The sequence below is a fragment of the Pristiophorus japonicus genome, chromosome 1 (assembly GCF_044704955.1).
Source record: "Pristiophorus japonicus isolate sPriJap1 chromosome 1, sPriJap1.hap1, whole genome shotgun sequence".
Classification (NCBI taxonomy): domain Eukaryota; kingdom Metazoa; phylum Chordata; class Chondrichthyes; family Pristiophoridae; genus Pristiophorus; species Pristiophorus japonicus.
Genome location: NC_091977.1, coordinates 540,244,684 through 540,265,120, shown reverse-complemented (window position 1 = coordinate 540,265,120; position 20,437 = coordinate 540,244,684). Strand labels below are relative to the sequence as shown.

The following is a 20,437-nucleotide window of genomic DNA, read 5'->3' as shown; positions in this document are numbered from 1 at the left end:
TGGGACCCCAGCTCTTTACAATATACATCAATGATTAGATGAAGGAATTGAGTGTAATGTCTCCAAGTTTGCAGGTGACACTAAGCTGGGTGGCAGTGTGAGCTGTGAGGAGGATGCTAAGAGGCTGCAGGGTGACTTGGACAGGTTAGGTGAGTGGGCAAATGCATGGCAGATGCAGTATAATGTGGACAAATGTGAGGTTATCCACTTTGGTGGAAAAAACATGAAGGCAGATTAGAAACATAGAAACATAGAAACATAGAAAATAGGTGCAGGAGTAGGCCATTCAGCCCTTCTAGCCTGCACCACCATTCAATGAGTTCATGGCTGAACATTCAACTTCAGTACCCCATTCCTGCTTTCTCGCCATACCCCTTGATCCCCCTAGTAGTAAGGACCTCATCTAACTCCTTTGATTATCTGAATGGCGGCAGATTAGGAAAAGGGGAGGTGCAACAAGACCTGGGTATCATAGTACATCAAAGTTGGCATGCAGGTACAGCAGGCGGTGAAGGTGGCAAATGGCATGTTGGTCTTCATGGCTAAGGGATTTGAGTAGAGGAGCAGGGAGGTCTTACTGCAATTGTACAGGGCCTTGGTGAGGCCTCACCTGGAATATTGTGTTCAGTTTTAGTCTCCTAATCTGAGGAAGGACGTTCTTGGTATTGAGGGAGTGCAGCGAAGGTTCACCAGACTGATTCCCGGGATGGCAGGATTGACATATGAGGAGAGACTGGATCGACTGTGCCTGTATTCACTGGAGTTTAGAAGAATGAGAGGGGATCTCATAGAAATATATAAAATTCTGATGGGACTGGACAGGTTAGATGCCGGTAGAATGTTCCCGATGTTGGGGAAGTCCAGAACCAGGGGTCACAGTCGAATGATAAGGGGTAAGCCATTTAGGACTGAAATTAGGAGAAACTTCTTCACTCAGAGAGTTGTTAACCTATGGAATTCTCTACCGCAGAGAGTTGTTGATGCCAGTTTGTTAGATATATTCAAGAGGGAGTTAGATATGGCCCTTACGCCTAACGGGATCAAGGGGTATGGAGAGAAAGCAGGAAAGGGGTACTGAGGTGAATGATCTGCCATGATCTTATTGAATGGTGGTGCAGGCTCGAAGGGCCGAATGGCCTACTCCTGCACCTATTTTCTATGTTTTTATGTAAATCAAGGAGGTTATGCTTGAACTGTAAAAAACATTAGTTAGGCCACAGCTGGAGTACTGCGTGCAGTTCTGGTCACCACATTACAGGAAAGATACCCAAGAACATAAGAACATAAGAAATAGGAGTAGGAGGCCATACGGCCCCTCGAGCCTGCTCCGCCATTTAATACGATCATGGCTGATCTGATCATGGACTCAGCTCCACTTCCCCGCCTGCTCCCCATAACCCCTTATCATTTAAGAAACCGTCTATTCCAGTCTGAAATATATTCAATGACCCAGCCCCCACAGCTCTCTGAGGCAGCGAATTCCACAGATTTACAACCCTCAGAGAAAATTCCTCCTCATCTCAGTTTTAAATTGGCGGCCCCTTATTCTAAGATTATGCCCCCTAGTTCTAGTCTCCCCCATCAGTGGAAACATCCTCTCTGCATCCACCTTGTCAAGCCCCCTCATAATCTTATACATTTCAATAAGATCACCTCTCATTCTTCTGAACTCCAATGAATAGAGGCCCAATCTACTCAACCTTTCCTCATAAGTCAACCCCCTCATCTCCGGAAACAACCAAGTGAACTTCTCTGAACTGCCTCCAAAGCAAGTATATCCTTTCGTAAATATGGAAACCAAAACTGCACGCAGTATTCCAGGTGTGGCCTCACCAATACCCTGTATAGCTATAGCAGGACTTCCCTGCTTTTATACTCCATCCCCTTTGCAATAAAGGCCAAGATACCATCGGCCTTCCTGATGTGATTGCACTAGAGAGGGAACAGAGGAGATTTAAGAGGATGTTGCCAGGACTGGAGAATTGTAGCTATGAGGAAAGATTCGATAAGCTGGGGTTGTTTTCTTTGGAACAGGAGGCTGAGGGGAGACCTTATTAAGGTGTATAAAATTAAGAGGGGCCTGGATAGAGTGGATAGGAAGGACCTGTTTCCCTTAGCAGAGGGGTCAACAACCAGGGGCTTAGATTTAATGTAATTAGTAGGAGGTTTTGAGGGGATTTGAGGGAAAATGTCTTCACCCAGAGGGCGGTGGGGGTCTGGAACTCACTGCCTAAAAAGGGTGGTAGAGGCAGAAACCCTCACCACATTTAAAAAGTACTTGGATGTGCACCTGAAGTGCCGTAACCTACAGGGCTACGGACCGAGAGCTGGAAAGTGGGATTAGGCTGGGTAGCCTCGTTGTCAGCAGGCGCGTATACGATGGGCCGAAATGGCCTCCTTCCGTGCTGTAAACGTCTATAATTCTATGAGGGCGAAGATCAGCCGTGGTCTCATTGAACGGCAGAGCAGGTTCAAGGGGCCGAATGGCCCACTCTCGCTCCTATTTCTTATGTTCACTCAAGTGAACCCTTACACTGTGGTCCGCAATATCAGCACATTTTAAATAAGTTCAGCCGCTCCCCCATCCCCCACGCGTAAATGTACAGGCTCAAAATTCTGCCTCGTGCGATGGTGCACGGCGGCCGGTGAGCGCCCGCTATACTCGGCTCCTGATATTCAGTTCCATTGCACTCGTCCGCATGCCCGACACGAGACTCCCAAAGCAAGCGCTCTACTCGGAGCTCCGTCACGGCAAACGAGCCCCAGGTGGGCAGAGGAGACGTTACAAGGACACCCTCAAAACCTCCCTGATAAAACGCAACATCCCCACCGCCACCTGGGAGTCCCATAGAAACATAGAAAACAGGTGCAGGAGTAGGCCATTCGGCCCTTCGAGCCTGCACCGCCATTCAATATCACGGCTGATCATTCACCTCAGTACCCCTTTCCTGCTTTCTCTCCATACCCTTTGATCCCCTTAGCTGTAAGGGCCATATCTAACTCCCTCTTGAATATATCCAATGAACTGGCATCAACAACTCTCTGCGGCAGGGAATTCCACAGGTCAACAACTCTCAGTGAAGAAGTTTCTCCTCATCTCGGTCCTAAATGGCTTACCCCTTATCCTAAGACTGTGTCCCCTGGTTCTGGACTTCCCCAACATCGGGAACATCCAGTCCCGTCAGAATCTTATCTGTTTCGATGAGATCCCCTCTCATACTTCTAAACTCCAGTGAATAGAGGCCCAGTTGATCCAGCCTCTCCTCATATGACAGTCCCACCATCCCTGGAATCAGTCTGGTGAACCTTCACTGCACTCCCTCAATAGCAAGAACGTCCTTCCTCAGATTAGGAGAACAAAACTGAACACAATATTCCAGGCGAGGCCTCACCAAGGCCCTGTACAACTGCAGCAAGACCTCCCTGCTCTTATAATCAAATCCCTTAGCTATGAAGGTCAACATACCATTTGCCTTCTTCACCGCCTGCTGTACCTGCATGCCCACTTTCAATGACTGATGAACCATGACACCCAGGTCTCGTTGCACCTCCCCTTTTCCTAATAATATTCTGCCTTCGTGTTTTTGCCCCCAAAATGGATAACCTCACATTTATCCACATTATACTGCATCTGCCATGCATTTGCCCACTCACCTAACCTGTCCAAGTCACCCTGCAGCCTCTCAGCATCCTCCTCACAGCTCACACTGCCACCCAGTTTAGTGTCATCTGCAAACTTGGAGATATTACATTCAATTCCTTCATCTAAATCATTGATGTATATTGTAAATAGCTGGGGTCCCAGCACTGAGCCCTGCGGCACTCCACTAGTCACTGCCTGCCATTCTGAAAAGGACCCGTTTATCCCGACTCTCTGCTTCCTGTCTGCCAACCAGTTCTCTATCCATGTCAGTACATTACCCCCAATACCATGCGCTTTGATTTTGCACACCAATCTCTTGTGCGGGACCTTGTCAAAGGCCGTTTGAAAGTCCAAATACACCACATCCACTGGTTCTCCCTTGTCCACTCTACTAGTTACATCCTCAAAAAATTCCAGAAGATTCATCAAGCATGATTTCCGTTTCATAAATCCATGCTGACTTGGTCCCTGGCCTAAGACCGCCCTAAGTGGAGGAACAGCATCCGGGAGGGCGCTGAGCACCTCGAGTCTCGTCGCCGAGAGCATGCAGAAACCAAGCGCAGGCAGCGGAAGGAGCGTGCGGCAAACCAGTCCCACCCACCCTTTCCCTCAACCACAATCTGTCCCACCTGTGACAGGGACTGTAATTCCCGTATTGGACTGTTCAGTCACCTGAGAACTCACTTTTAGAGTGGAAGCAAGTCTTCCTCGATTCCGAGGGACTGCCTGTGATGATGGTGACTATGTTTTTTTTTAGAAACAGTTCAGGTTTGTGAACTGCCAACCTACAGCAATTCCTCCAAACATGATCTTGCTACCCCGAGTTTGAAACTTGACATTGTTACATTACACGTGCCTGAGGATGTGGCAACACATGGAACACATGACAGTTTGCAAAATTTAACTGAAATCAGCAACATTTCATACTTAACATATTGTGTCAGCCGTGGCTCAGTGGGCAACACCCTCGCCTCGGAGTCAGAAGGTTGTGGGTTCAAGCCCCACCCAGTGACTTGAGCACAAAAATCTAGGCTGACACTCCCAGTGCAGTGCTGAGGGAGTGCCGCACTGTCGGAGGGGCAGTGCTGAGGGAGCGCCGTACTGTCGGAGGGTCAGTGCTGAGGGAGCGCCGCACTGTCGGAGGGGCCGTTAAATCGAGACCCTGTCTGCTCTCTCAGGTGAACGTAAAACATCCCTATTTCGAAGAGGAGCAGGGGAGTTATCCCCAGTGTCCTGGGACAATATTTCAATCAACATAATTAAAAAAAGATTATCTTGGTCATTATCACATTGCTGTTTGTGGGAGCTTGCTGTGCGCAAATTGGCTGCCGCGTTTCCCACATTACAACAGTGAATACACTCCAAAGGTGCTTCATTGGCTGAAAAGTGCTTTGGGACGTTGCGAAAGGCGCTATACAAATGCAAGTGTAACTTTTCTTTTTATCTGTGCTGTATGTGAATAAAGTCTGTTCCATAGACTCTGCCAACAAGTTATCTCGTGTTTCCTCGAAGCGTGTTGTTGTGAAACATGGAAGGAAGGAGGTTGACTCACAGTCGATGCTCCACTCGAGCCCCCTCCCACCCTCTCCATCTCACCCCATCACCATATCCTTCTATTCCTTTACCCCCCCCATGTGTTTATCCAGCCTCCCCTTAAATACATCGATACCATTCGCCTCAACCTCTCCCTGTGGCAGCGAGTTCCACATTCTCACCGCTCTCTGGGTAAAGAAGTTTCTCCTGAATTCTTCATTAATTTTATCAGCGACAATTTTATATTATGGCCCCTGGTATTGGTCACTTCCCCCAAGTGAGAACATCTGGTCTACGTCAATCCTATCGAACCCCCTTCATAGTTTTATGGACCTCTATTAGGTCACCCCTCAGCCGCCTTCTCTCCAGAGCGCCCCGGCCCGTTCAGCCTGGACTGGCCTCGTAGACAACCACGTGGCTGTGGGGACTGGAGTCACATATAGGCCCAGACCGGGTAAGGATGGCAGGCTTCCTTCCCTGAAGGAAGGACATCAGTGAACCAGATGGGTTGTTTGAACAATTCCACAGCTTCGCGATCACCTTAACTATTTCATTCCAGATTTAGTTCATTTAAAAAAAAAACTGAATACAAACCCCAAAGTGGTATGGGGGGGGGGGGGGGGGAGGATACGAACGTGCGTTCCCTGGGTTACTGGCCCAGTATTGACAAAGACCATTCTGCAATGTCACATGCAGTGTTGCAATTCTGGGAAATTACTTCGTCTTTTTGTCAAGTTGCAAAAAAAAAAAGAAGAGGAAAAACATAATGTTCTGACTTTTAACTACCACCTTTCCTCACGGTTTTACATAAATGACACATTTTGAAAGCATTTAACAAAAGAACCCAAGGCCTGGATTTTCAGGGCGATAATGGCGCCGGGGCGGTAAAGATTGCGCCCGGGAGCAGTTAGCGCCTCAGTCTGCCAAATTCGCCAGCTGGGCCCAGAGTGTGGGGCGGAGCACGAAGGGGAGGTGTCACACCTCTCTCGGGGCGCTAGGCCAGCTGAGCAAGCGAAGAATCCCTGATACGTACGCGTATCTCTGTAATGATCACACGTGGCCATTTGCCGCAGCTGATCACCTTGTGACCTTTAGGTTTAATGTAAACTCCAAAAGTGAGCACTGCAGGGGGAGCCTGCTTTATATAGGGAGGCAACACGAGGTGTGCAGTAATGTGTGCCTCCCGGGCTTTCCCCATCTGCTGGCTGTTACATGTAATTGCATGGTACAGAGCATGGCTGAAAATACGTCACAATACCGAGCTAAACAGCCGGCCTCGGAGCGCTGAGAGGGGGGGGCCTGGTGGGGGGGGAACACACAAAATATTCCTAATAAATAACTTGCGTCACCGCAACATAAATTGCAAAAAAAAAAAAATCACACTTACCCGAGGCGGACGTTACTTACCTCACTGCGGCCGCTACAAGTCGGACCGACCGCTTTCACCGGCGGCCCCAGCAGGGGGCGCTACGGATCGGGCGGGAGGTATTAATCGAGCCTGTGTCACCACCAGGGGGCGTTACACACCGGCTCGCCGCCCCCCCCCGGGCGGTAACGCTCCGCAGCCCCCGTCGATACCGGCCCCGAATGTCCCAGCGAGGCGCTGGAAGCCGCCCGGGGGGGGGGGGGGGGCACGTGCTTACGGCCGCCATTGCCCCTCCTCCGGGTGACAACAATTCCGAATATCGAACCCCATATGGGGTTTTAGAACAGGAGTAGTTTGCTGTGAATGTCACTCTCGTGTCTAAAATCTCCTGACACACAAAAACAGTGTCATTTCAGCCGTGGCTTAGCGGGTATAGCACCCTGGCCTCGAACTCAGACCCATGGTTCCACTCTCAAGGCAGCAAAGGAAACCCAATCATGGCCTGCAGGCATTCCCGACAGTCACAACCAGCCCTCAATCATCAACATTGGCTTCAGAATTCCTTTTGTTACATCGACACCAGAAGCACGATGGAACTTCAAAAGGAGCAGATTGGGAAACCTTCCAAAGGTCAGGGGGCACCAACATCAGGTGGATTCCACCAACCGCTTCAACAGATTGACAGGAATTCTTAAAGCTGCCGCAAGACACAGTGTACCTCGGGGGGATTAGGAAGACGTATCATCATCATCATCACAGGCAGTCCCTCGGAATCGAGGAAGACTTGCTTCCACTCTCAAAGTGAGTTCTCAGGTGGCTGAACAGTCCGATACGGGAATTACAGTCTCTGTCACAGGTGGGACAGACAGTGGTTGAGGGAAAGGGTGGGTGGGGAGTCCGGTTTGCCGCACGCTCCTTCCGCTGCCTGCGCTTGGTTTCTGCATGCTCTCGGCGACGAGACTCGAGGTGCGCAGCGCCCTCCCGGATGCTCTTCCTCCACTTCGGGCGGTCTTTGGCCAGGGACTCCCAGGTGTCGGTGGGGATGTTGCACTTTATCAAGGAGGCTTTGAGGGTGTCCTTAAAACGTTTCCTCTGCCCACCTTTGAGCTCCTTCATGGCAAACGAGCCAGAGTAGAGCGCTTGCTTTGGGAGTCTCGTGTCGGGCATGCAAACAATGTGGTCCGCCCAACGGAGCTGGTCGGAGTGTGGTCAGTCAGTGCACCAACATTAGCGTCCTCGACCAGGCCATCATCCCCAGCATTGAAGCAGACACCACACTCGACCAGAAAGACGTATATTCCTTGTTGGACGGAAGAAAGTGAGGCCCTCTGCCAGGAGAATTCGCTGAACAAGAACCCAGCCACAGCCACCGCAATGCTGGAGTCCGTGAACCTCGGCGAGACGTGAAAGGGGGAGGAGCTTTGTGGAGAGGTCTCACGTCACTCACTCCGGCAGGAAAGCAGCGACCCTGCTCCGTCAACTGGGTGGGCAAACCCCGCCTACAGACACAGGACGGCCATCAGAGCGGCCCCATTGCATCCCACTTCAAACCATCATCACAGGCTCCGGTGGACAAAGAACTTCGACGGCAGGTGAAGCGACTGCTTTCGACAAACTTCACTGCCGCACCAACGGCGTCTGATCCATTCACCTGGGACAAACTAAACGCAGCCCTGACCCCAACCAAATCTGGAAACACTGCCGGCCCAGGTGGTGTTTACCCAGAAATGCACCAGGACCCACTGCGAAGTGATGCGTGACCTCCCCCTTCTCCGAGGAACTGGCAACTGGTAAAATTCCACCACTTGGAGGGAGACTAAATTAATTGCCCTCCTGAAGCAGGGGGAGGAATGCTTATGAAGCCTCCAGCTACAGCCCGAGTTATAAAGTGCTGGAGAGGCTACTGCTCCACACACTAGGGCCCCCCCGTCATCGAGCCAACCGTTCCTAAGGAGCAAACGGGCTTCCGGAGAGTGCGTAACTGCTGCGACCAAGTGGTAGCTTTAACAACGCACATCGAAGCAGGCTTCCAGCGCCGGCTCAAGACCGCGTGGCACTCGTGGACCGGTCAGCGGCGTATGGCACAGTATGGAAGCACGGATTGCTTTTCAAACTCTCCACCATTTTACCCTGCAGAGCAACGATCCATCTCCTCAACTCCATGCTGAGCAACCGGCGCTTCCGTGTGTACTCTGGCACCCAGAAGCGCAGATATAGGACACTGAACAACAGACTCCCACAGGGTTCTGTCCTGGCATCCGTCTTATTCAATGGCCCTGAAATTTCGACCGGAGGCTTCCCGCGGGCAATTGCCTCCGACCTGAAACATGGAAACATAGAAAAAAGGTGCAGGAGTAGGCCATTCGGCTCTTTGAGCCTGCACCGCCATTCAATGAGTTCATGGCTGAACATGCAACTTCAGTACCCCATTCCTGCTTTCTCGCCATACCCCTTGATCCCCCTAGTAGTAAGGACTACATCTAACTCCTTTTTGAATATATTTAGTGAATTGGCCTCAACAACTTCCTGTGGTAGAGAATTCCACAGGTTCACCACTCTCTGGGTGAAGAAGTTTCTCCTCATCTCGGTCCTAAATGGCTTACCCCTTATCCTCAGACTGTGACCCCTGGTTCTGGACTTCCCCAACATCGGGAACATTCTTCCTGCATCTAACCTGTCTAAACCTGTCAGAATTTTAAACGTTTCTATGAGATCCTTTCCGCAAGTACCAGGTGGTCCGGGGGGAGCGTGGGATTGTGGTGGGGAGGCCTTCTCTTCCCACGCTGCAGAGCGCGCTCCCGTCCTCCAGGTTCCCAGGGAGATGGTGCAGTCACGTGTGACTGCTCAACCAATCAGGTACAGTATTTCTCAGTTAATAGCAATGGGAGCTCCGACTCTACCAGTTCTCAGTGCTATTAATTGAGAAAAAAAAACAAACACAATAGCACCAATTAAAAACATTTTTAAAAACCACACCTCACATAATTAAAATTCATTCAAATTTAGTTAATAAATATCTTACAGGGAAAAAACATTTCCGAGTTTAAAAAAAATTTTTTTTTAATTATGGTTTAAAATAAATTGAACGTAGTGAGCAGGGTTTTTAAAAGCAAAACATGTATTTTTAATATTTTTTATGTTGTGTGTGTGTTTTAAGACTCCTCCACCTGTAACAGTCGGCTATGTGTCTGCTTTTATCAGGCGCAAGAGTTTTGAGGACATTTTGCCGGGCAAGATATGGGTAAATCCCACAATCTTGCCCGTACAAATGTCCTCGCTCCCGAGATGCAGAGGATCTGATCGGAATAGCCGGTTTTCAGCGCATGCGCATTGTGCGCTGATAACCAGCTCTTCCGATGCCGTCTCGGGTCCGTACACACCCCGTAAAGTGTGAGGAGAACACAGAAAATCAGCAACAGGACATACAGGCTAAGTGAGTGGGCAAACATTTGGCAGATGGAGTATAATGTTGGAAAGTGTAAGGTCATGCACTTGGGCAGAAAAAAAAAATCAAAGAGCAAGTTATTATTTAAATGGAGAAAGATTGCAAAGTGCTGCAGTACAGCGGGACCTGGGGGCATTTGCGCATGAAACACAAAAGGTTAGTATGCAGGTACAGCAAGTGATCAGGAAGGCCAATGAAATCTTGGCTTTTATTGCAAAGGGGATGGAGTATAAAAGCAGGGAAGTCTTGCTACAGCTATACAGGGTCTTGGTGAGGCATCTGGAATACTGCGTGCAGTTTTGGTTTCCATATTTACAAAAGGATATACTTGCTTTGGAGGCAGTTCAGAGAAGGTTCACAAGGTTGATTCCGGAGATGAAGAGGTTGACTTATGAGGAAAGGTTGAGTAGGTTGGGCCTCTACTCATTGGAATTCAGAAGAATGAGAGGTGATCTTGTCGAAACGTATAAGATTATGAGGGGGCTTGACAAGGTGGATGCAGAGAGGATGTTTCCACTGATGGGGGAGACTAGAACTAGGGGGCATAATCTTAGAATAAGGGGCCGCCCATTTAAACTAAGATGAGGAGAAATTTCTTCTCTCAGAGGGTTGTAAATCTGTGGAATTCACTGCCTCAGAGAGCTGTGGAAGCTGGGACATTGAATATATTTAAGACAGAGATAGACAGTTTCTTAACCGATAAGGGAATAAGGGGTTATGGGGAGCGGGCAGGGAAGTGGAGCTGAACCATGATCAGATCAGCCATGATCGTATTAAATGGCAGAGCAGGCTCGAGGGGCCGTATGGCCTACTCCTGCTCCTATTTCTTATGTTCTTACGTACAGACCCGGGGAGGCCGGAATTTCTCGGCCAATTTACCAGTGATCGACCCAAAACAGGGTCCCACAAGTTCGTATACGCTGATGACATTGCCTCGGCAGTGCAAAGCATGAATCTGTCCCTCACCGAGGAGGCCCTGACCAGTGATTTACAGAGGATGGGAACGTACATCCGCCAATGGCGACTCCGGCCAAACCCGCCAAAGACCGTCACCTCAACATTCCACCTCAACGCCCATCAAGCAAACCCAGCTTTGAAAGTCTCCTTTTGCGGCCTAGAGGTAAACCATGCCAAAAAACCCTCCTATTTAGGAGTCACACTCGATCGCACCCTGTCATATCGACAACATCTCCAGAACCTTGGAATGAAACTAAAGAGTCGGGTCAACTTGATCCAGACACTTGCCGGATCCATATGGGGAAGCAGACGCTCAAACCCTCGGTATGGCAGCACCTCGCCCTGGTGTACTCTACAGCGGAATACTGCTCTCCGGCATGGCTATCCAGACCGCATGGCAAATCCGCTGATGTCCGGCTGAATTCTACTCTGAGAATTATCATCTGTACGCTTTTATCGACACCAACATCATGGCTGCCCGTGCTTGCAAACATCGCACCACCACCACCTACGCCGCGAATATGCCGTCTCCAGAGAATACAACCGCTACAACAGCAAAGACACGCCGATCCAGGCCGACTTGAACAACCTACCACCAAACCCGTCTCAAGTCTAGGCGGCCATTTTGGACCCTCGCCAAAGCCCTTCAGCGATCTCCCCTCAGCCTCGATGACCGACGGCGAAATGCTCGGAAGAACGGCGACACACGGAATGGATTCCTCATCGAGGAGCCCACAGTACAACCTGAAGGTTCAAACCTTCCTCGCAAACAGTAGACTACCATCGACCGCCTCACAACCGGTCACGGTCGATGCTGCCACCTTCTCCATAGGTGGAAGATTAAAGCGTCCCCATCGGGCGACTGTGGAGCTCCTAATCAGACCCTGGAGCACATCATCGAGCACTGCCCTCGGAGGGAATTCGCAGGCAGCCTACAGGGTATCCACGCAGTTACACCGGGAGCTTGGGCCTGGATATCTGTCTTGGATATTGACGTTTGATTTGCTCCATACGAGTCAGAAGGTCGTGGGTTCAAGTCCCACTCCAGAGACTGGAACACAAAAATCTAGGGTGACACTCCCAGTGCAGTACTGAGTGAGTGCCGCACCGTCGGAGGGGCCATCTTTCGGATGAGGCATTAAACCGAGGTCCCGTCTGCCCTCTCAGGTGGACATAAAATATGCCACGGCACTATTTTGAATATGCTGTCCTGAGCCAATATTTATCCCTCACCCAACATCACTAAAACAGATTATCTGCTCATTATCACATTTCTGTTTGTGGGAGCTTGCTGTGCGCAAATTGGCTGGCACGTTTCCCACATTACAACAGTGACTACACTCCAAGAGTACTTCATTGGCTGTAAAGCGCTTTGGAACGTCCTGAGGCTGCAAAAGGCGCTATATAAATGTAACTCTTTGAAATCCAAGCTTGTGAACAAGCTCTTCCTCTACAGCACAAATAAACAGCCTTAATGCAACAAGAGCGGGCCTGGAACACGCTCTTTCACAACGGGGCCACTCACACCAACAATACCTCTCGTCTGCAAGCAAGACAGCAAATAAAACTTCAATATAAAGTTTAGAAGCCCAAAAAAGAGACAGCTTTGTTGTGACACTCTCTCTGTCTCTCTCTTGCCAGCTTCTAAGTTCTTGCATCAGAGCGGCTGCTTTGTGCAGCAGAAAAGAAAAGCAATTCGGATTGACTCCTGCAATGGTTGTAAAAGTTATGGTACAGACATATCACAGCCCGTGTCTGCTTTACCTGCTGCAGCGCAGTGCCCGGGACAACCTGCCGGGGGCCCGGCTCCCAATGGAATGTTGCCCGGGCAGCGCGTCACGGCAGTGTAACAATCCAATGTAGCCAATAAATGTATCGGCCCGGGATTCCCGGGGAGGTCCCCCGCCCGGCCAGGCAGCACCGTGACCGGCAGAGGACAAATCGCGGGTGCCGCCAGACCAGCACACAGCCCCAGTCTGTGTGCAAAGGCAGCAGCAAATAACTTGCTTCTTGTTTATTAGAACGACCCACAATCGTGGCGTACAGAGAAAACCCCCACGCAGTGTGCAAGCCAGTTGTTGCACAGGATGTGTTGCGTTTCGAATTGTTAATTATCAATATTTATTCACAAATTGTGAAAGTAAAATCTACCTGCAGCGGATTTATCCCAGCCCTCCAGGATTGTCGAGGAATTAAATATTGATTTATTAATGGCAGTAATGATAACCCCACTCATAAATCATGAGACAAGTTCTTATAAATCATGAGATTTGGTCGAGACATCATGAGTTGCTATTTTCTTCCAAACATAAACCAGTATCGGTTGAGAGTTGGTTTATAAACCAACGGCTTTATTTAATCCAACAGGTCACCTCTGTACAACTTTATTACTGCATCTGAAAATGCTTTACTAAATACTTCAAAAGGAAACCCAACCTGTTATCAGCACACTGCTGACTTTGGTCACTCCCAGCCTGGAGTCACTCCCTCACTCCCCGCCTGGTGTCACTCCCTCACTCCCCGCCCGGTGTCACTCCCTCACTCCCTCACTCCCCGCCCCCCATCACTCCCTGCCCGGTGTCACTCCCTCACTCCCCGCCCCCCCATCACTCCCTGCCCAGTGTCACTCCCTCACTCCCCGCCCAGTGTCATTTCCCCGCCCGGTGTCACTCCCTCACTCCCCGCCCGGTGTCACTCCCTCACTCCCCGCCCGGTGTCACTCCCTCACTCCCCGCCCGGTGTCACTCCCTCACTCCCCGCCCGGTGTCACTCCCTCACTCCCCGCCCGGTGTCACTCCCTCACTCCCCGCCCGGTGTCACTCCCTCACTCCCCGCCCGGTGTCATTCCCCGCCCGGTGTCACTCCCTCACTCCCCGCCCGGTGTCATTCCCCGCCCGGTGTCACTCCCTCACTCCCCGCCCGGTGTCATTCCCCGCCCGGTGTCACTCCCTCACTCCCCGCCCGGTGTCACTCCCTCACTCCCCGCCCGGTGTCATTCCCCGCCCGGTGTCACTCCCTCACTCCCCGCCCGGTGTCATTCCCCGCCCGGTGTCACTCCCTCACTCCCCGCCCGGTGTCACTCCCTCACTCCCCGCCCAGTGTCATTCCCCACCCGGTGTCACTCCCTCACTCCCCGCCCGGTGTCACTCCCTCACTCCCCGCCCGGTGTCACTCCCTCACTCCCCGCCCGGTGTCATTCCCTCACTCCCCACCCGGTGTCACTCCCTCACTCCCCGCCCGGTGTCACTCCCTCACTCCCTGCCCGGTGTCACTCCCTCACTCCCCGCCCGGTGTCACTCCCTCACTCCCCGCCCGGTGTCACTCCATCACTCCCCGCCCAGTGTCACTCCCTCACTCCCCGCCCGGTGTCACTCCCTCACTCCCCGCCCGGTGTCACTCCCTCACTCCCCGCCCGGTGTCATTCCCCGCCCGGTGTCACTCCCTCACTCTCCGCCCGGTGTCACTCCCTCACTCCCTGCCCGGTGTCACTCCCTCACTCCCCGCCCGGTGTCACTCCATCACTCCCTGCCCAGTGTCACTCCCTCACTCCCCGCCCGGTGTCATTCCCCGCCCGGTGTCACTCCCTCACTCCCCGCCCGGTGTCACTCCCTCACTCCCCGCCCGGTGTCATTCCCCGCCCGGTGTCACTCCCTCACTCTCCGCCCGGTGTCACTCCCTCACTCCCCGCCCGGTGTCACTCCATCACTCCCCGCCCGGTGTCACTCCCTCACTCCCCGCCCAGTGTCACTCCCCGCCCGGTGTCACTCCATCACTCCCCGCCCGGTGTCACTCCCTCACTCACCGCCCAGTGTCATTCCCCGCCTGGTGTCACTCCCTCACTCCCCGCCCGGTGTCACTCCCTCACTCCCCGCCCGGTGTCACTCCCTCACTCCCCGCCCGGTGTCACTCCCTCACTCACCGCCCAGTGTCATTCCCCGCCTGGTGTCACTCCCTCACTCCCCGCCCGGTGTCACTCCATCACTCCCCGCCTGGTGTCACTCCCTCACTCCCCGCCCGGTGTCACTCCCTGCCCGGTGTCACTCCCTCACTCCCCGCCCGGTGTCACTCCCTCACTCCCCGCCCAGTGTCATTTCCCCGCCCGGTGTCACTCCCTCACTCCCCGCCCGGTGTCACTCCCTCACTCCCCGCCCGGTGTCACTCCCTCACTCACCGCCCAGTGTCATTCCCCGCCTGGTGTCACTCCCTCACTCCCCGCCCGGTGTCACTCCCTCACTCCCCGCCCGGTGTCACTCCCTCACTCCCCGCCCGGTGTCACTCCCTCACTCCCCGCCCGGTGTCACTCCCTCACTCCCCGCCCGGTGTCACTCCCTCACTCCCCGCCCGGTGTCACTCCCTCACTCCCCGCCCGGTGTCACTCCCTCACTCCCCACCCGGTGTCACTCCCCGCCCGGTGTCACTCCCTCACTCCCCGCCCGGTGTCACTCCCTCACTCCCCGCCCGGTGTCACTCCCTCACTCTCCGCCCGGTGTCACTCCCTCACTCCCCGCCCGGTGTCACTCCCTCACTCCCCGCCCGGTGTCACTCCCCGCCCGGTGTCACTCCCTCACTCCCCGCCCGGTGTCACTCCCTCACTCCCCGCCCGGTGTCACTCCCTCACTCCCCGCCCGGTGTCACTCCCTCACTCCCCGCCCGGTGTCACTCCCTCACTCCCCGCCCGGTGTCACTCCCTCACTCCCCGCCCGGTGTCACTCCCTCACTACCCGCCCGGTGTCACTCCCTCACTCCCCACCCGGTGTCACTCCCCGCTTGGCCTCACTGCGTCACTCCCTGCCCAGTGAGAAATTACTGCAAGCTTAGAACCCACCAACGCGAGATTTCAGTGTTGAGTCGCGAGATCATGAGTGAGGCTTCATTTGACTCAGAAATCGTGGCTATAAGTTTGCGAGAGTTGACAGCAGTTTCCCGTTAAGCTGCCCGGCCATGCTGCGCTCCGGCGGTCCCGAGCAGAACACTTGTCAGCTTCACAATGCAAAAACAGCGCACAAATGAGAGGGAACATTGGTTGGCAATACTGTGTAACGATTTGGTAAATGGTCCAGAGGTGAGCTGCGAGAATGATTCTTTACTTCATGATGAGCTCACGGACCTTGGTCTATTTACATTATTAGACTTGGAGGTGATCAGGAAGGCCAATGGAATCTTGGTCTTTATTGCAAAGGGGATGGAGTACAAAAGCAGGGAAATCTTGCTACAGTGAAACAGGGTATTGGTGAGGCCACACCTGGAATACTGCGTGCAGTTTTGGCTTTTCATATTTACGAAAGGAGCAGTTAAGAGAAGGTTGATTCCGGGGATGAGGGGGTTGACTTATGAGGAAAGGTTGAGTAGGTTGGGCCTCTCCTCATTGGAATTCAGAAGAATGAGAGGTGATCTTATCGAAACGTATAAGATTATGAGGGGGCTTGACAAGGTGGATGCAGAGAGGATGTTTCCACTGATGGGGGAGACTAGAACTAGGGGGCATAATCTTAGAATAAGGGGCCGCCCATTTAAAACTGAGATGAGGAGGAATTTCTTCTCTCAGAGGGTTGTAAATTTGTGGAATTCGCTGCCTCAAAGAGCTGTGGAAGCTGGGTCATTGAATAAATTTAAGACAGAGATAGACAGTTTCTTAACCGATAAGGGAATAAGGGTTCTGGGGAGCGGGCGGGGAAGTGGAGCTGAGTCCATGATTGGATCAGCCACGATCGTATTAAATGGCGGAGCGGCTCGAGGGGCCATATGGCCGACTCCTGCTCCTATTTCTTATGTTCTTATCACCTGGTCAAAGTCTGTAGAGTAATGAAAGGGCTGGTTGGTGCCCCCATCGATAGATTATTCCATTATTAGATCGGGGAAGAGCAGGGCAGACAAGTTTAAGTTGTGTAAGAGTGGGAATAGACTGGATGTTTGGTGGTGATTCTTTCTCCAGAGAGCAGTGAGATCCTGAATATGTTGCTGGCTGATGTGACGGGCACTGACTCTCTGCCTTCAAGAGGGAGCTGGAACTGGTTTTGAATGATTGAAGGTTGGAGATTAAATTTCCCTTGAGCTCATCCAAAACTCTGCTGCCCTGCGTCCTAAATCCCAATTGGCCTGGGTTTTTATCTGGTTTTTCCCTCTCCCAGGAGATGACATGGCTCCGGTTGGGGTGGAGTGTAGAATGTTTCAGTGTAAGGTGTGTCGCAGTTGTGTGGGGCGGACTGGTTGGGCCGGGTGCTCTTTATCTTTCCGGCATTGTTCATTGTTCATTGTTCATGCAGGTACAGCAGGCAAATGGTATGTTGGCCCTCATAGCTGGGGGATTTGAGTATAGGAGCAGAGAAGTCTTACTGCAGTTGTACAGGGCCTTGGTGAACCTCACCTAGAATATTGTGTTCAGTTTTGGTCTCCTAATCTGAGGAAGGACGTTCTTGCTATTGAGGGAGTGCAGCGAAGTTCACCAGACTGATTCCAGGGATGGCAGGACTGACATATGAGGAGAGACTGGATCAACTGGGATTTATACACTGGAGTTTATAAGGATGAGAGGGGATCTCATAGAAACATATAAGATTCTGACGGGACTCGACAGGTTAGATGCGGGAAGAATGTTCCCGATGTTGGGGAAGTCCAGAACCAGGGGACACAGTCTAAGGATAAGGGGTAAGCCATTTAGGACCGAGATGAGGAGAAACTTCTTCACTCAGAGAGTGGTGAACCTGTGGAATTCTCTACCACAGAAAGTTGTTGAGGCCAATTCACTAAATATATTCAAAAAGGAGTTAGATGAAGTCCTTACTACTAGGGGGATCAAGGGGTATGGTGAGAAAGCAGGAATGGGGTACTGAAGTTGCATGTTCAGCTATGAACTCATTGAATGGCGGTGCAGACTAGAAGGGCCGAATGGCCTACTCCTGCACCTATTTTCTATGTTTCTATGTTTCTATGCTTGTCCACAGATTCCTGAAAGTAGCAGGCCAGGTGGATCAGGTGGTTAAGAAGGCATACGGAATGCTTGCCTTTATTGGCCGAGGCATACAATATAAAAGCAGAGAGGTTATACATAAATTGGATAATACTTTGGTTAGGCCACAGCTGGACTACTGCGTGCAGATCTGGTCGCCGTATTATAAAAGAATGTGATTGCACTAGAGAGAGTGCAGAGGAGATTTACTAGGATGCTGCCTGGAATGGAGAATCTTAGTTATGAGAACAGATTGGATAGGCTGGGTTTGTTCTCATTGGAACAGAGGAGGTTGAGAGGAGCCCTCATTGAGGTGTACAAAATATTGAGGGGCCTGGACATAGTGGATAGTAAGAGCCTACTTCCATTGGTAGAAGGGTCTATAACGCGGGGTCATAGTTTTAAGGTGGTTGGGGGAAGGTTTAGAGGGGATTTGAGGGGGGGCTTCTTTACGCAGAGGTTTGTGGGGATCTGGAACTCGCTGCCTGGAAGAGTGGTGGATGCAGAAACCCTCACCACTTTTAAGAGATGGTTTGATGGGCACTTAAAGTGCAGTAACCTGCAGGGTTACGGACCTAGAGCTGGTAATTGGGATTAGACTGGATGACCTTTTGATGGACGGCGCAGATATAATGGTAAGTACTGCAGGGAATAGAATACGGCCAGGGTGATCTCCAGGACTAGTTTCGATCACCTGGATGGGTCAGAGAGGAATTTTCCCAGATTTTTTTCCCCATTTGGCCTGGGATTTTTTCTGGTTTTTGCCTCTCCCGGGAGATCACATGGCTCCGGTTGGGGTGGAGTGTAGAATGTTTCAGTGTAAGGGGTGTCGCAGTTGTGTGGGGCGGACTGGTTGGGCCGGGTGCTCTTTACCTTTCCGCCATTGTTCATTGGTTTATATGTAACCTTCAGGGCTGCTGACCGAGGGCCGTGCGGTCTTTGTCGGCCGGCGCGGACACGCTGGGCCGGAATGGCCTCCTCCTGCGCTGCAAATTTCTATTATGGGCTGGATTTTCAGCTTTGCTCATTTCGAGGCGGTAACGGCGGCGGGGCAGTGACGTTTGCCCCGGGAACAGTCAGTCAGCAAAACATACCTTAAATATAATCAGTGTGCATGATGGGTTATCCTCATAGACGTTACTGCAACAAGAATGAATGTGGAAAAACAGCATCATTTCTTCAGAGGAATAAAGGAAGGATATACTTGCCTTAGAGGTGATGAAATGAAAGTTCAATCGATTGATTCTTGGGATGAGAGGGTTGTGCTATGAGCAGAGATTGAGTAGATTGGGCCGATACTCTCTGGAGGTCACAGTCTAAGGATAAGGGGTAAATATATTCACTAAATATATTCAAAAAGGAGTTAGATGAGGTCCTTACTACTAGGGGGATCAAGGGGTATGGCGAGAAAGCAGGAATGGGGTACTGAAGTTGAATGTTCAGCCATGAACTCATTGAATGGCGGTGCAGGCTAGAAGGGCCGAATGGCCTACTCCTGCACCTATTTTCTATGTTTCTATGTCTATGTTTCTAAGCCATTTAGGACCGAGATGAGGAAAAACTTCTTCACCCAGAGAGAGGTGAACCTGTGGAATTCTCTACCACAGAAAGTAGTTGAGGCCAATTCACTAAATATATTCAAAAGGGAGTTAGATGAAGTCCTTACTACTCGGGGGATCAAGGGGTATGGCGAGAAAGCAGGAAGGGGGTACTGAAGTTGAATGTTCAGCCATGAACTCATTGAATGGCGGTGCAGGCTAGAAGGGCTGAATGGCCTGCTCCTGCACCTATTTTCTATGTTTCTATGTTTCTATGAAAGATTTGCATTTATATCACCATCATAGGCAATCCCTCGGAATCGAGGAAGACTTGCTTCCACTCTTAAAATGAGTCCTTAGGTGACGGAACAGTCCAATATGGGAATTACAGTCTCTGTCACAGGTGGGGCAGACAGTGGTTGAGGGAAAGGGTGGGTGGGACTGGTTTGCCGCACGCTCCTTCCGCTGCCTGCGCTTGGTTTCTGCATGCTCTCGGCGACAAGACTCGAGGTGCTCAGCGCCCTCCCGGATGCACTTCCTCCGCTTAGGGCGGTCTTTGGCCAGGGACTCCCGGTGTCAGTGGGGATGTTGCACTTTATCAACGAGGCATTGAGGGTGTCCTTGTAATGTTTCCTCTGCCCACCTTTGGCTCATTTGCCATAAAGGAGTTCCGAGTAGAGCGCTTGCTTTGGGAGTCTCGTGTCTGGCATGTGAACAATGTGGCCTGCCCAGTGGAGCTGATCGAGTGTGGTCAGTGCTTCGATGCTGGGGTTGTTGGCCTGGTCGAGGACACTAATGTTGGTGTGTCTGTCCTCCCAGGGGATTTGCAGGATCTTGCGGAGGCATCGTTGGTGGTATTTCTCCAGCGACTTGAGGTGTCTACTGTACATGGTCCACGTCTCTGAGCCACACAGGAGGGCGGAATTTATATGGTCTTTCATGACCACCGGATGTCTCAAAGCACTTTGCAGCCAATGAAGTACTCTTGGAGTGTAGTCACTGTTGTAAT

At 51.6% G+C, this 20,437-nt stretch overlaps 1 protein-coding gene across 3 annotated transcripts in view; it reads right to left on the bottom strand.

Annotated features, from left to right (window-relative positions):
- The window catches only part of osbpl1a (oxysterol binding protein-like 1A), a 316,457-nt gene that overhangs the window by 293,241 nt on the left and 2,779 nt on the right, over positions 1-20,437 (bottom strand). For 2 of the 3 annotated variants that reach the window (XM_070896770.1, XM_070896784.1), the window contains exon 1: positions 12,709-12,790. The exons of the other annotated variant lie outside the window; for it this stretch is intronic. The gene's annotated coding sequence lies outside the window, so the exon portion shown is untranslated. Of the gene's footprint in view, positions 1-12,708; positions 12,791-20,437 lie in introns of those variants that run through there. 3 annotated transcript variants of the gene reach the window in all.